Source organism: Ciconia boyciana, unplaced genomic scaffold (genome assembly GCF_034638445.1).
Source record: "Ciconia boyciana unplaced genomic scaffold, ASM3463844v1 HiC_scaffold_44, whole genome shotgun sequence".
Taxonomy (NCBI): Eukaryota; Metazoa; Chordata; class Aves; order Ciconiiformes; family Ciconiidae; genus Ciconia; species Ciconia boyciana.
In genome coordinates this window covers 53542-65051 of record NW_027328412.1, presented here as the reverse complement: position 1 = coordinate 65051, position 11510 = coordinate 53542, and the positions used below count along the sequence as shown (strand labels likewise).

General features: G+C 59.6%; 2 pseudogenes; both read left to right on the top strand.

The window, feature by feature from the left end:
- Positions 1-2536: 2536 nt before the first annotated feature.
- Positions 2537-3312, top strand: LOC140645922 (feather keratin Cos2-3-like; annotated as a pseudogene).
- A 4869-nt stretch (positions 3313-8181) lies between these two features.
- Positions 8182-8957, top strand: LOC140645921 (feather keratin Cos2-3-like; annotated as a pseudogene).
- Positions 8958-11510: the final 2553 nt, after the last annotated feature.

Here is an 11510-nt window from a genome sequence, read left to right as displayed (position 1 = left end):
AGCGGAAGGCAGCACGCTGGGAAGGGTAGAAAGATTGTCAACGGGGTCCCACAGGGAACACCTGTCTGTACCGCCTAATCCATCAGCCATGCATTTTAGCGGCGATCCCCTAACGGGATAGCTCCTCCTCTTCTTGACTTCTCCGTGCCTTTTCATACCATAACTACCCAGGTGCTGTCCCCACAAAGCGGAGGGGCTGCCATGGAAAACTCGGAGCAAATGCCAGCCATTTCGACCAGAGTCCTGTCTCTGTAGAGCAGCTGGCAAGCCTCTTCACGGATCTCTTCCCCTGCGAGCAGTCCTTTGTACTGGGATGGACTTTGCTCACCAGTTGGTCCCACTGACTGTACCATGAGGTGCCCACAGAGCCCTACCACCGACAACCAAGTCCCAAGGAAGCACGAGCTGGCTTGCACCACCTCGCACCTCCAGAGCAGCCATGCATTCACCACAGAAGCCATGTACTCTGTGATCAAGGCAATCACACATACTGCCTGCAAATTACGTTTTTCATCAGAGTAATTCCACATATGGCTCTTACACATGGGCATTGCGTCAAGAAAAGCCAAGGGGTCCCTGTGGATGAAGAACAACTCATGAAAGACACCCATCAAAAGAGCTCGATACCATGCCTTGCCTTGCCTTGCCTTGCTTTGCCATGCCTTGCTTTCCCTTCCTTTGCTTTGCCTACCCTTGCCTTGCCTTGCCTTGCCTTCCCTTCACTTCCCTTGCCTCGCCTCGCCTTGCCTACCCTTGCCTTGCCTTGCCTACCCTTGCCTTGCCTTGCCTACCCTTGCCTTGCCTTGCCTTGCTTTCCCTTGCCTTCCCTTGCCTTCCTTTCCCGTTTCTCCTCTGCATGTTTCCCATCCAGTGTGTGATCCTTCTCCACTGTCGTTGCAACCCCTCCTTCTCCGTCCCACCTCCCTCCTCCAGAAAGAAACTTGCCCCAGTTGGATGCTCCCAGTCCTTCCAGCATCCTTGCACATCCTGGTGAATACCACTCTGTTTCCCACTTTCTTACTCCTTCCCTCACCTTGTGTTTCTTCGGGCTCTAGATCAGTGGCTTGAGGAGAGGCAGCACCAGCACCGTTGAAGACGGACACTCCTCTGTGCCGGGAGAGGCTGGTAGTGAGGCGGGCGAAGATCAGGGACCATGGCCTGAAGAACAGCATAACCACAGCTAAGTGGCAAGTGCCTTGCGTCTCTCTTCTCATATCTGCTGCCAGGTGGAGAGCTGAATCGCCCCACAGGAGCCCAACAAGGCCGGGTTGCACACCAGGGAGTTGGTACCACCTTTGGAGACAAGGAGCACACCAGTCCGGCAGCGCTCAGCACAGGCCAGCATGGGCGGTACCTCACAGAAGAAGCAGTCAATGACATTGGGGCTGCGGCTGGGCAACCATAGGGTGAGTGCCACTGGGGCCAGCGAGGGGAGAGTGGCCCCAGCCCTCAGGCCTGCCATCGCAATGGCACAGACCTTCCTCGCATGACACGGGGGATCCCTGGGGCTGGCACGTGGCCACAGATCGCTCGTAGGCCATGACTGCGAGCAGGAAGGGCTGGGCCACACAGCTGCCAAAGAAGCTTGTCCTCTCCATAGATAGGAAGTGCAGTGGCATCCTGAGCATCGTGACCAATGAGCGGCCGATCACCGAGGCCCAGAATCCCAGAATCGTTGAGGTTGGAAGGCACCTCTGGTGATGGTCAGGTCCGACCCTCCTGCTCAAGCAGGGTCAGCGAGAGCAGGTTGATCAGGACGCTGGCCCGTGTAGTCCTGAATATTTCCAAGAATGGAGACTCCACAACCTGCCTGGGCAATATCTCCTGGGCTTGGCCACCCTCCGAGTAGAAGAGTTTTTCCTCGTGCCTGGGTGGAATTTCCTTCCACGCTGCTCCAGTATGCACACAAGGGCAAGTAAGCAAGCACTCCTGCCTACACGTGAGCAACTGTGGACTCGCCCGAGGACACACGAGGAAGCCCTCGGCAGGGCAGGGCTGGAGCACGCTGGGGCAGGACAAGGCTCCAGACACGCTGACGGCGCTGGTATTTGTAGGGGACCCCCCGGAGAGAGCCTAGAGAGCAGAGGAGGCCCAACAGGCACACAAAGGCCTCCCCAGAGCGGCATTAGGAGGAAGACAGTCAAAAGCTGCAGCAGCCTGCCAGTGACCATCAGAGAGAGCTTGGAGGGTGGGAGGAAGGGGACGCGGCACATTGTCCCGCTCGGGAACCCTTTGGCATGCAGGCGAGGATTGCAGGGCTGGGAGCAGCTGGGCCCTTTCTGCCAGTGGGGCTGCCAACAAGCCCACACGAGTGCCCCAGGCCAATGTCCCCAGCCTGCACGCGACCCCTCCGGCACTTGGGACTCATCTGCTGCTGGCACTGATGTGCTCCTGTCCCAGGAATCCTTAGGTCTCCCACCCCAGCAATGAAAAGGAACCTCCAAGGGGGAGCGAGCGGGCACGACCAAACAAGGAAATGAAAAGGCAGCCGTGCAGGAAGCCAAAACACAGCCCGTATCATTAGCTGGGATGTTTTGCATTTCAGATGAGCTTCTCAGAAAATTACTACTTCCACAGAGGCTTCCTCTGGACCTGGGGCAGTGCAGGACCAGTATAAAAGCCACCCCAGCTCTTCACTCTCTCATCCGCTTCGCTCCCCTTCTTCTCCTTCGGAAGCAAGTGAGTTGGAAGCTCTGTCCTATACTGGGGCTTGGGGCTGCCACTCCTGGGAGGGGAAGCGGGGAGAAGGTCTGGCGTGGAGAGGGGCTGGGGCTGGGCTGAGGGGACTCTGGGGCTCTTGTCTAGGAAAGAGCTTTCCTGGGCCTGGCTCTCTTTGCATGGTGCCCAGGGGGACAGGCAAAGAGGTGTGTGCGCCTCCCTGCACAGCCTCCATCTCCCCGCCCAGCACATGCCTTGGCTCCCTCGTGGTGGGCGGACAGGCTGCTCCTCACGCACCCCCGTGCTCCCCCCTGCCCTCTCTCCCAGGTGCACCTCCAGCCCCAAGACATGTCCTGCTACAACCAGTGCCTGCCCTGCCAGCCCTGCGGCCCGACCCCGCTGGCCAACAGCTGCACCGAGCCCTGTGTCAGGCAGTGCCAGAACTCCACCGTCGTCATCGAGCCCTCCCCCGTGGTGGTGACCCTGCCCGGACCCATCCTCAGCTCCTTCCCACAGAACACCGTTGTGGGATCCTCCACCTCCGCTGCCGTTGGCAGCATCCTCAGCTCTCAGGGAGTGCCCATCAACTCCGGGTGCTGTGACCTCTCTGGCATTTCCAGCCGCTACTGCGGCAGAACATGCCTCCCCTGCTAAAGCTGCCACAGGCGGCCCCGCAGAAGGACCCCAGGAACCCAGAAGATGGTAGTGGACTGAGCACAGAGATCCTGGCCATCTCTTTCAGGGGGGCTGAGCATCCACCGCTCCACCTGCAAAGGCAGGCAGGCAGAGGCGTGCCTGGGCCCTCTGAAAACATGGCCCTCGTCTAACGTGCCTGTTTCTCACTCTCTTTCCTCTCTCTCTTTTCTCTGTTGTCTTCTGCTGCCCTGGGCTGTGAGCACCTGCTAAGCCCCATGCGAGGAAGGACCTGCTGCCCCTCTCCCTCTCAGGGGCAGGCAGGCAGGCAGGCAGGCAGGCAGGCAGACGCCACGTGCGAACTCCACCCTGGCCAAGGGGCAAAGACTCCTAGCTACCCCTGGTGCTCCCTGCACCGTGGGCCCCACTCAGAGGACCTCCTTCCCCTCTTTCAACTCATTAAAGTTCTGCTGCATCCCAGCCTGGGCCTCTGCGTGGTCCTTCTCTCTCCGCACGCTCTCCCTGGCTTCCAGAGAGAAAGGTGTCGCTCTGGGGAGATCTTGCGGGCATAAAGGACAGCCACCGGTGTTCCCGGAGGCCTGCCTTGCTGCATCCCCGCACACAAATGCCCTCCTCAGCCTTTGAGCACGCCCTGCAGATGATGCGGGAGCCCAACCACTGTCTGAGTGAGGAGTCCATCTCCCCGGCCGCACTGCCTGCTGGTGGTGGCACTGGGAGCTGGTTCTGCCTCCAGCAGCACCTGTGAGCCCTCCCTGGCTGGCGGCTCTTGCCTCAGGAGGGCCCCTCTCCCTGTGGCAGGTGTGGTGGTGGTGGTGGTCCTGGTTGTCAGACAGGTTGCTCCTCACGGGCCCCTGTGCGTCTCTCCCCGGTGCACCTCTGGCCACAAGACGTCTCCAGCTACAACCTCTCTCTCCCTCAGCCGAGGAAGAGAGGTGGGCTATTCCTCGCCCACTTCCCTTTGTGGCTTCCAACTACAAGCCGGTGCTTCTGCAGCATTTCAGCTCTCCTTGCGTTGACTGAGCCTTCCTTGTAGGTCTTGCAGGGATCTGGTCTATCCCCAGTCAGGCTGCCAGCATTTCCTCCAGCACAGCTAGAAGAGGCGGAGTTTCTAAGTGCAGATGTGGTCTGTTTCCTGACAGCTCACTCTCTGTCTCTCTAGGCACGCACGTAGAAACAGTACCTAGGAGGATTTGCGTTATCGGCAAAAGGGATGCGTAGGGTCTTGTTCCCCCTTTCACGCCCGTTGCTCACAACACGTCCCCCATCCTTTGCCACGCGCCATCTGCAGACTCCCTCTCCCAAAAGGATAGCTCCCGGTTTTGCCGAAGGCTCAGGACTTCCCTCTTCCCCCTCCCGCGCTGGCAGTCCCACCGACCCACTGCCCTGCTCCTCCCCAGCCTGACACCCCTGTCTCACCAGCCTCCGCCAGTCCCACCAAGGCTGCCGGGTAAACCTGGACCGTGTCACGCTGCCCACTCCACAAGGTGCCCAGGGAGCTCCCAGGAAGTGGCAGCTGAAGCTTGCCAGCTCCTGTGTTCTCCTCCCTCTGCCAGCTCAAAGCCACCTCCAAACCTCAGCCCAAAGGGTGGAGCAAAACACTCTGAGGGCTGCCTGGGTTCTCACACCCCTGCCCCAGGGACCTTTTCTACTCACACCGCCTAGTGGTTAAAGCACTTGCTCGGCCAAACTAAGGGAATCAAGCTGCCACCTGTGCTGGGCCCCAGGCTCCCCAGGGCCAGGACCAGGTTTTCCAGTGCTGGGAGCTTCCAGCTGCTGCAGCCAGGCCACAGCTCGACCTTTCAAACTCCTCTCGGTCACAAGGGCCCTGAACATCCTCGCAGGCACTCATACCCGCTTGTAAAACTGCTGCCTCTTGTAAAAGCCCAGGCCAGGCTGCCCAAGGGGAGCCGCGCACCTACGGCAGGCAGGTAGGAACCTGCTGACGGTTCCCAGAACTGGAACTGCAGTGCTCAGGCAGAAGGAGACACAGGAGGCGGCCAGGGACACAACCCTCACAGCCATCTCCAGCAGGGAAAAAGGCTCCCTGGTCGACTTCTCTGGCCACCCGGCGCACAGCCAGAGGCAGGGTAGCATCTGTGTCAGAGCACCATGCTGAGCAGTGCTGCTTTTCCCAGCCCATGACGCCATTCCCATGACGCCAATCCCAATCTCTACCTCGCCCTCTCCATCCAGCACTTCTCGGGACATGCAGCTCTACTTCCTTCTTCCCCGGGCTTTCTGCCCACATGGTACGTCTCTCTTTCTTCCCTGGGAGAAGGCCACTGGGCTGAGGCCACCACCCATGACACCGGTTGTATTTTGTATGGAGGAGCGGAAGGCAGCACGCTGGGAAGGGTAGAAAGATTGTCAACGGGGTCCCACAGGGAACACCTGTCTGTACCGCCTAATCCATCAGCCATGCATTTTAGCGGCGATCCCCTAACGGGATAGCTCCTCCTCTTCTTGACTTCTCCGTGCCTTTTCATACCATAACTACCCAGGTGCTGTCCCCACAAAGCGGAGGGGCTGCCATGGAAAACTCGGAGCAAATGCCAGCCATTTCGACCAGAGTCCTGTCTCTGTAGAGCAGCTGGCAAGCCTCTTCACGGATCTCTTCCCCTGCGAGCAGTCCTTTGTACTGGGATGGACTTTGCTCACCAGTTGGTCCCACTGACTGTACCATGAGGTGCCCACAGAGCCCTACCACCGACAACCAAGTCCCAAGGAAGCACGAGCTGGCTTGCACCACCTCGCACCTCCAGAGCAGCCATGCATTCACCACAGAAGCCATGTACTCTGTGATCAAGGCAATCACACATACTGCCTGCAAATTACGTTTTTCATCAGAGTAATTCCACATATGGCTCTTACACATGGGCATTGCGTCAAGAAAAGCCAAGGGGTCCCTGTGGATGAAGAACAACTCATGAAAGACACCCATCAAAAGAGCTCGATACCATGCCTTGCCTTGCCTTGCCTTGCTTTGCCATGCCTTGCTTTCCCTTCCTTTGCTTTGCCTACCCTTGCCTTGCCTTGCCTTGCCTTCCCTTCACTTCCCTTGCCTCGCCTCGCCTTGCCTACCCTTGCCTTGCCTTGCCTACCCTTGCCTTGCCTTGCCTACCCTTGCCTTGCCTTGCCTTGCTTTCCCTTGCCTTCCCTTGCCTTCCTTTCCCGTTTCTCCTCTGCATGTTTCCCATCCAGTGTGTGATCCTTCTCCACTGTCGTTGCAACCCCTCCTTCTCCGTCCCACCTCCCCTCCTCCAGAAAGAAACTTGCCCCAGTTGGATGCTCCCAGTCCTTCCAGCATCCTTGCACATCCTGGTGAATACCACTCTGTTTCCCACTTTCTTACTCCTTCCCTCACCTTGTGTTTCTTCGGGCTCTAGATCAGTGGCTTGAGGAGAGGCAGCACCAGCACCGTTGAAGACGGACACTCCTCTGTGCCGGGAGAGGCTGGTAGTGAGGCGGGCGAAGATCAGGGACCATGGCCTGAAGAACAGCATAACCACAGCTAAGTGGCAAGTGCCTTGCGTCTCTCTTCTCATATCTGCTGCCAGGTGGAGAGCTGAATCGCCCCACAGGAGCCCAACAAGGCCGGGTTGCACACCAGGGAGTTGGTACCACCTTTGGAGACAAGGAGCACACCAGTCCGGCAGCGCTCAGCACAGGCCAGCATGGGCGGTACCTCACAGAAGAAGCAGTCAATGACATTGGGGCTGCGGCTGGGCAACCATAGGGTGAGTGCCACTGGGGCCAGCGAGGGGAGAGTGGCCCCAGCCCTCAGGCCTGCCATCGCAATGGCACAGACCTTCCCTCGCATGACACGGGGGATCCCTGGGGCTGGCACGTGGCCACAGATCGCTCGTAGGCCATGACTGCGAGCAGGAAGGGCTGGGCCACACAGCTGCCAAAGAAGCTTGTCCTCTCCATAGATAGGAAGTGCAGTGGCATCCTGAGCATCGTGACCAATGAGCGGCCGATCACCGAGGCCCAGAATCCCAGAATCGTTGAGGTTGGAAGGCACCTCTGGTGATGGTCAGGTCCGACCCTCCTGCTCAAGCAGGGTCAGCGAGAGCAGGTTGATCAGGACGCTGGCCCGTGTAGTCCTGAATATTTCCAAGAATGGAGACTCCACAACCTGCCTGGGCAATATCTCCTGGGCTTGGCCACCCTCCGAGTAGAAGAGTTTTTCCTCGTGCCTGGGTGGAATTTCCTTCCACGCTGCTCCAGTATGCACACAAGGGCAAGTAAGCAAGCACTCCTGCCTACACGTGAGCAACTGTGGACTCGCCCGAGGACACACGAGGAAGCCCCTCGGCAGGGCAGGGCTGGAGCACGCTGGGGCAGGACAAGGCTCCAGACACGCTGACGGCGCTGGTATTTGTAGGGGACCCCCCGGAGAGAGCCTAGAGAGCAGAGGAGGCCCAACAGGCACACAAAGGCCTCCCCAGAGCGGCATTAGGAGGAAGACAGTCAAAAGCTGCAGCAGCCTGCCAGTGACCATCAGAGAGAGCTTGGAGGGTGGGAGGAAGGGGACGCGGCACATTGTCCCGCTCGGGAACCCTTTGGCATGCAGGCGAGGATTGCAGGGCTGGGAGCAGCTGGGCCCTTTCTGCCAGTGGGGCTGCCAACAAGCCCACACGAGTGCCCCAGGCCAATGTCCCCAGCCTGCACGCGACCCCTCCGGCACTTGGGACTCATCTGCTGCTGGCACTGATGTGCTCCTGTCCCAGGAATCCTTAGGTCTCCCACCCCAGCAATGAAAAGGAACCTCCAAGGGGGAGCGAGCGGGCACGACCAAACAAGGAAATGAAAAGGCAGCCGTGCAGGAAGCCAAAACACAGCCCGTATCATTAGCTGGGATGTTTTGCATTTCAGATGAGCTTCTCAGAAAATTACTACTTCCACAGAGGCTTCCTCTGGACCTGGGGCAGTGCAGGACCAGTATAAAAGCCACCCCAGCTCTTCACTCTCTCATCCGCTTCGCTCCCCTTCTTCTCCTTCGGAAGCAAGTGAGTTGGAAGCTCTGTCCTATACTGGGGCTTGGGGCTGCCACTCCTGGGAGGGGAAGCGGGGAGAAGGTCTGGCGTGGAGAGGGGCTGGGGCTGGGCTGAGGGGACTCTGGGGCTCTTGTCTAGGAAAGAGCTTTCCTGGGCCTGGCTCTCTTTGCATGGTGCCCAGGGGGACAGGCAAAGAGGTGTGTGCGCCTCCCTGCACAGCCTCCATCTCCCCGCCCAGCACATGCCTTGGCTCCCTCGTGGTGGGCGGACAGGCTGCTCCTCACGCACCCCCGTGCTCCCCCCTGCCCTCTCTCCCAGGTGCACCTCCAGCCCCAAGACATGTCCTGCTACAACCAGTGCCTGCCCTGCCAGCCCTGCGGCCCGACCCCGCTGGCCAACAGCTGCACCGAGCCCTGTGTCAGGCAGTGCCAGAACTCCACCGTCGTCATCGAGCCCTCCCCCGTGGTGGTGACCCTGCCCGGACCCATCCTCAGCTCCTTCCCACAGAACACCGTTGTGGGATCCTCCACCTCCGCTGCCGTTGGCAGCATCCTCAGCTCTCAGGGAGTGCCCATCAACTCCGGGTGCTGTGACCTCTCTGGCATTTCCAGCCGCTACTGCGGCAGAACATGCCTCCCCTGCTAAAGCTGCCACAGGCGGCCCCGCAGAAGGACCCCCAGGAACCCAGAAGATGGTAGTGGACTGAGCACAGAGATCCTGGCCATCTCTTTCAGGGGGGCTGAGCATCCACCGCTCCACCTGCAAAGGCAGGCAGGCAGAGGCGTGCCTGGGCCCTCTGAAAACATGGCCCTCGTCTAACGTGCCTGTTTCTCACTCTCTTTCCTCTCTCTCTTTTCTCTGTTGTCTTCTGCTGCCCTGGGCTGTGAGCACCTGCTAAGCCCCATGCGAGGAAGGACCTGCTGCCCCTCTCCCTCTCAGGGGCAGGCAGGCAGGCAGGCAGGCAGGCAGGCAGACGCCACGTGCGAACTCCACCCTGGCCAAGGGGCAAAGACTCCTAGCTACCCCTGGTGCTCCCTGCACCGTGGGCCCCACTCAGAGGACCTCCTTCCCTCTTTCAACTCATTAAAGTTCTGCTGCATCCCAGCCTGGGCCTCTGCGTGGTCCTTCTCTCTCCGCACGCTCTCCCTGGCTTCCAGAGAGAAAGGTGTCGCTCTGGGGAGATCTTGCGGGCATAAAGGACAGCCACCGGTGTTCCCGGAGGCCTGCCTTGCTGCATCCCCGCACACAAATGCCCTCCTCAGCCTTTGAGCACGCCCTGCAGATGATGCGGGAGCCCAACCACTGTCTGAGTGAGGAGTCCATCTCCCGGCCGCACTGCCTGCTGGTGGTGGCACTGGGAGCTGGTTCTGCCTCCAGCAGCACCTGTGAGCCCTCCCTGGCTGGCGGCTCTTGCCTCAGGAGGGCCCCTCTCCCTGTGGCAGGTGTGGTGGTGGTGGTGGTCCTGGTTGTCAGACAGGTTGCTCCTCACGGGCCCCTGTGCGTCTCTCCCCGGTGCACCTCTGGCCACAAGACGTCTCCAGCTACAACCTCTCTCTCCCTCAGCCGAGGAAGAGAGGTGGGCTATTCCTCGCCCACTTCCCTTTGTGGCTTCCAACTACAAGCCGGTGCTTCTGCAGCATTTCAGCTCTCCTTGCGTTGACTGAGCCTTCCTTGTAGGTCTTGCAGGGATCTGGTCTATCCCCAGTCAGGCTGCCAGCATTTCCTCCAGCACAGCTAGAAGAGGCGGAGTTTCTAAGTGCAGATGTGGTCTGTTTCCTGACAGCTCACTCTCTGTCTCTCTAGGCACGCACGTAGAAACAGTACCTAGGAGGATTTGCGTTATCGGCAAAAGGGATGCGTAGGGTCTTGTTCCCCCTTTCACGCCCGTTGCTCACAACACGTCCCCCATCCTTTGCCACGCGCCATCTGCAGACTCCCCTCTCCCAAAAGGATAGCTCCCGGTTTTGCCGAAGGCTCAGGACTTCCCTCTTCCCCTCCCGCGCTGGCAGTCCCACCGACCCACTGCCCTGCTCCTCCCCAGCCTGACACCCCTGTCTCACCAGCCTCCGCCAGTCCCACCAAGGCTGCCGGGTAAACCTGGACCGTGTCACGCTGCCCACTCCACAAGGTGCCCAGGAGCTCCCAGGAAGTGGCAGCTGAAGCTTGCCAGCTCCTGTGTTCTCCTCCCTCTGCCAGCTCAAAGCCACCTCCAAACCTCAGCCCAAAGGGTGGAGCAAAACACTCTGAGGGCTGCCTGGGTTCTCACACCCCTGCCCCAGGGACCTTTTCTACTCACACCGCCTAGTGGTTAAAGCACTTGCTCGGCCAAACTAAGGGAATCAAGCTGCCACCTGTGCTGGGCCCCAGGCTCCCCAGGGCCAGGACCAGGTTTTCCAGTGCTGGGAGCTTCCAGCTGCTGCAGCCAGGCCACAGCTCGACCTTTCAAACTCCTCTCGGTCACAAGGGCCCTGAACATCCTCGCAGGCACTCATACCCGCTTGTAAAACTGCTGCCTCTTGTAAAAGCCCAGGCCAGGCTGCCCAAGGGGAGCCGCGCACCTACGGCAGGCAGGTAGGAACCTGCTGACGGTTCCCAGAACTGGAACTGCAGTGCTCAGGCAGAAGGAGACACAGGAGGCGGCCAGGGACACAACCCTCACAGCCATCTCCAGCAGGGAAAAAGGCTCCCTGGTCGACTTCTCTGGCCACCCGGCGCACAGCCAGAGGCAGGGTAGCATCTGTGTCAGAGCACCATGCTGAGCAGTGCTGCTTTTCCCAGCCCATGACGCCATTCCCATGACGCCAATCCCAATCTCTACCTCGCCCTCTCCATCCAGCACTTCTCGGGACATGCAGCTCTACTTCCTTCTTCCCCGGGCTTTCTGCCCACATGGTACGTCTCTCTTTCTTCCCTGGGAGAAGGCCACTGGGCTGAGGCCACCACCCATGACACCGGTTGTATTTTGTATGGAGGAGCGGAAGGCAGCACGCTGGGAAGGGTAGAAAGATTGTCAACGGGGTCCCACAGGGAACACCTGTCTGTACCGCCTAATCCATCAGCCATGCATTTTAGCGGCGATCCCCTAACGGGATAGCTCCTCCTCTTCTTGACTTCTCCGTGCCTTTTCATACCATAACTACCCAGGTGCTGTCCCCACAAAGCGGAGGGGCTGCCATGGAAAACTCGGAGCAAATGCCA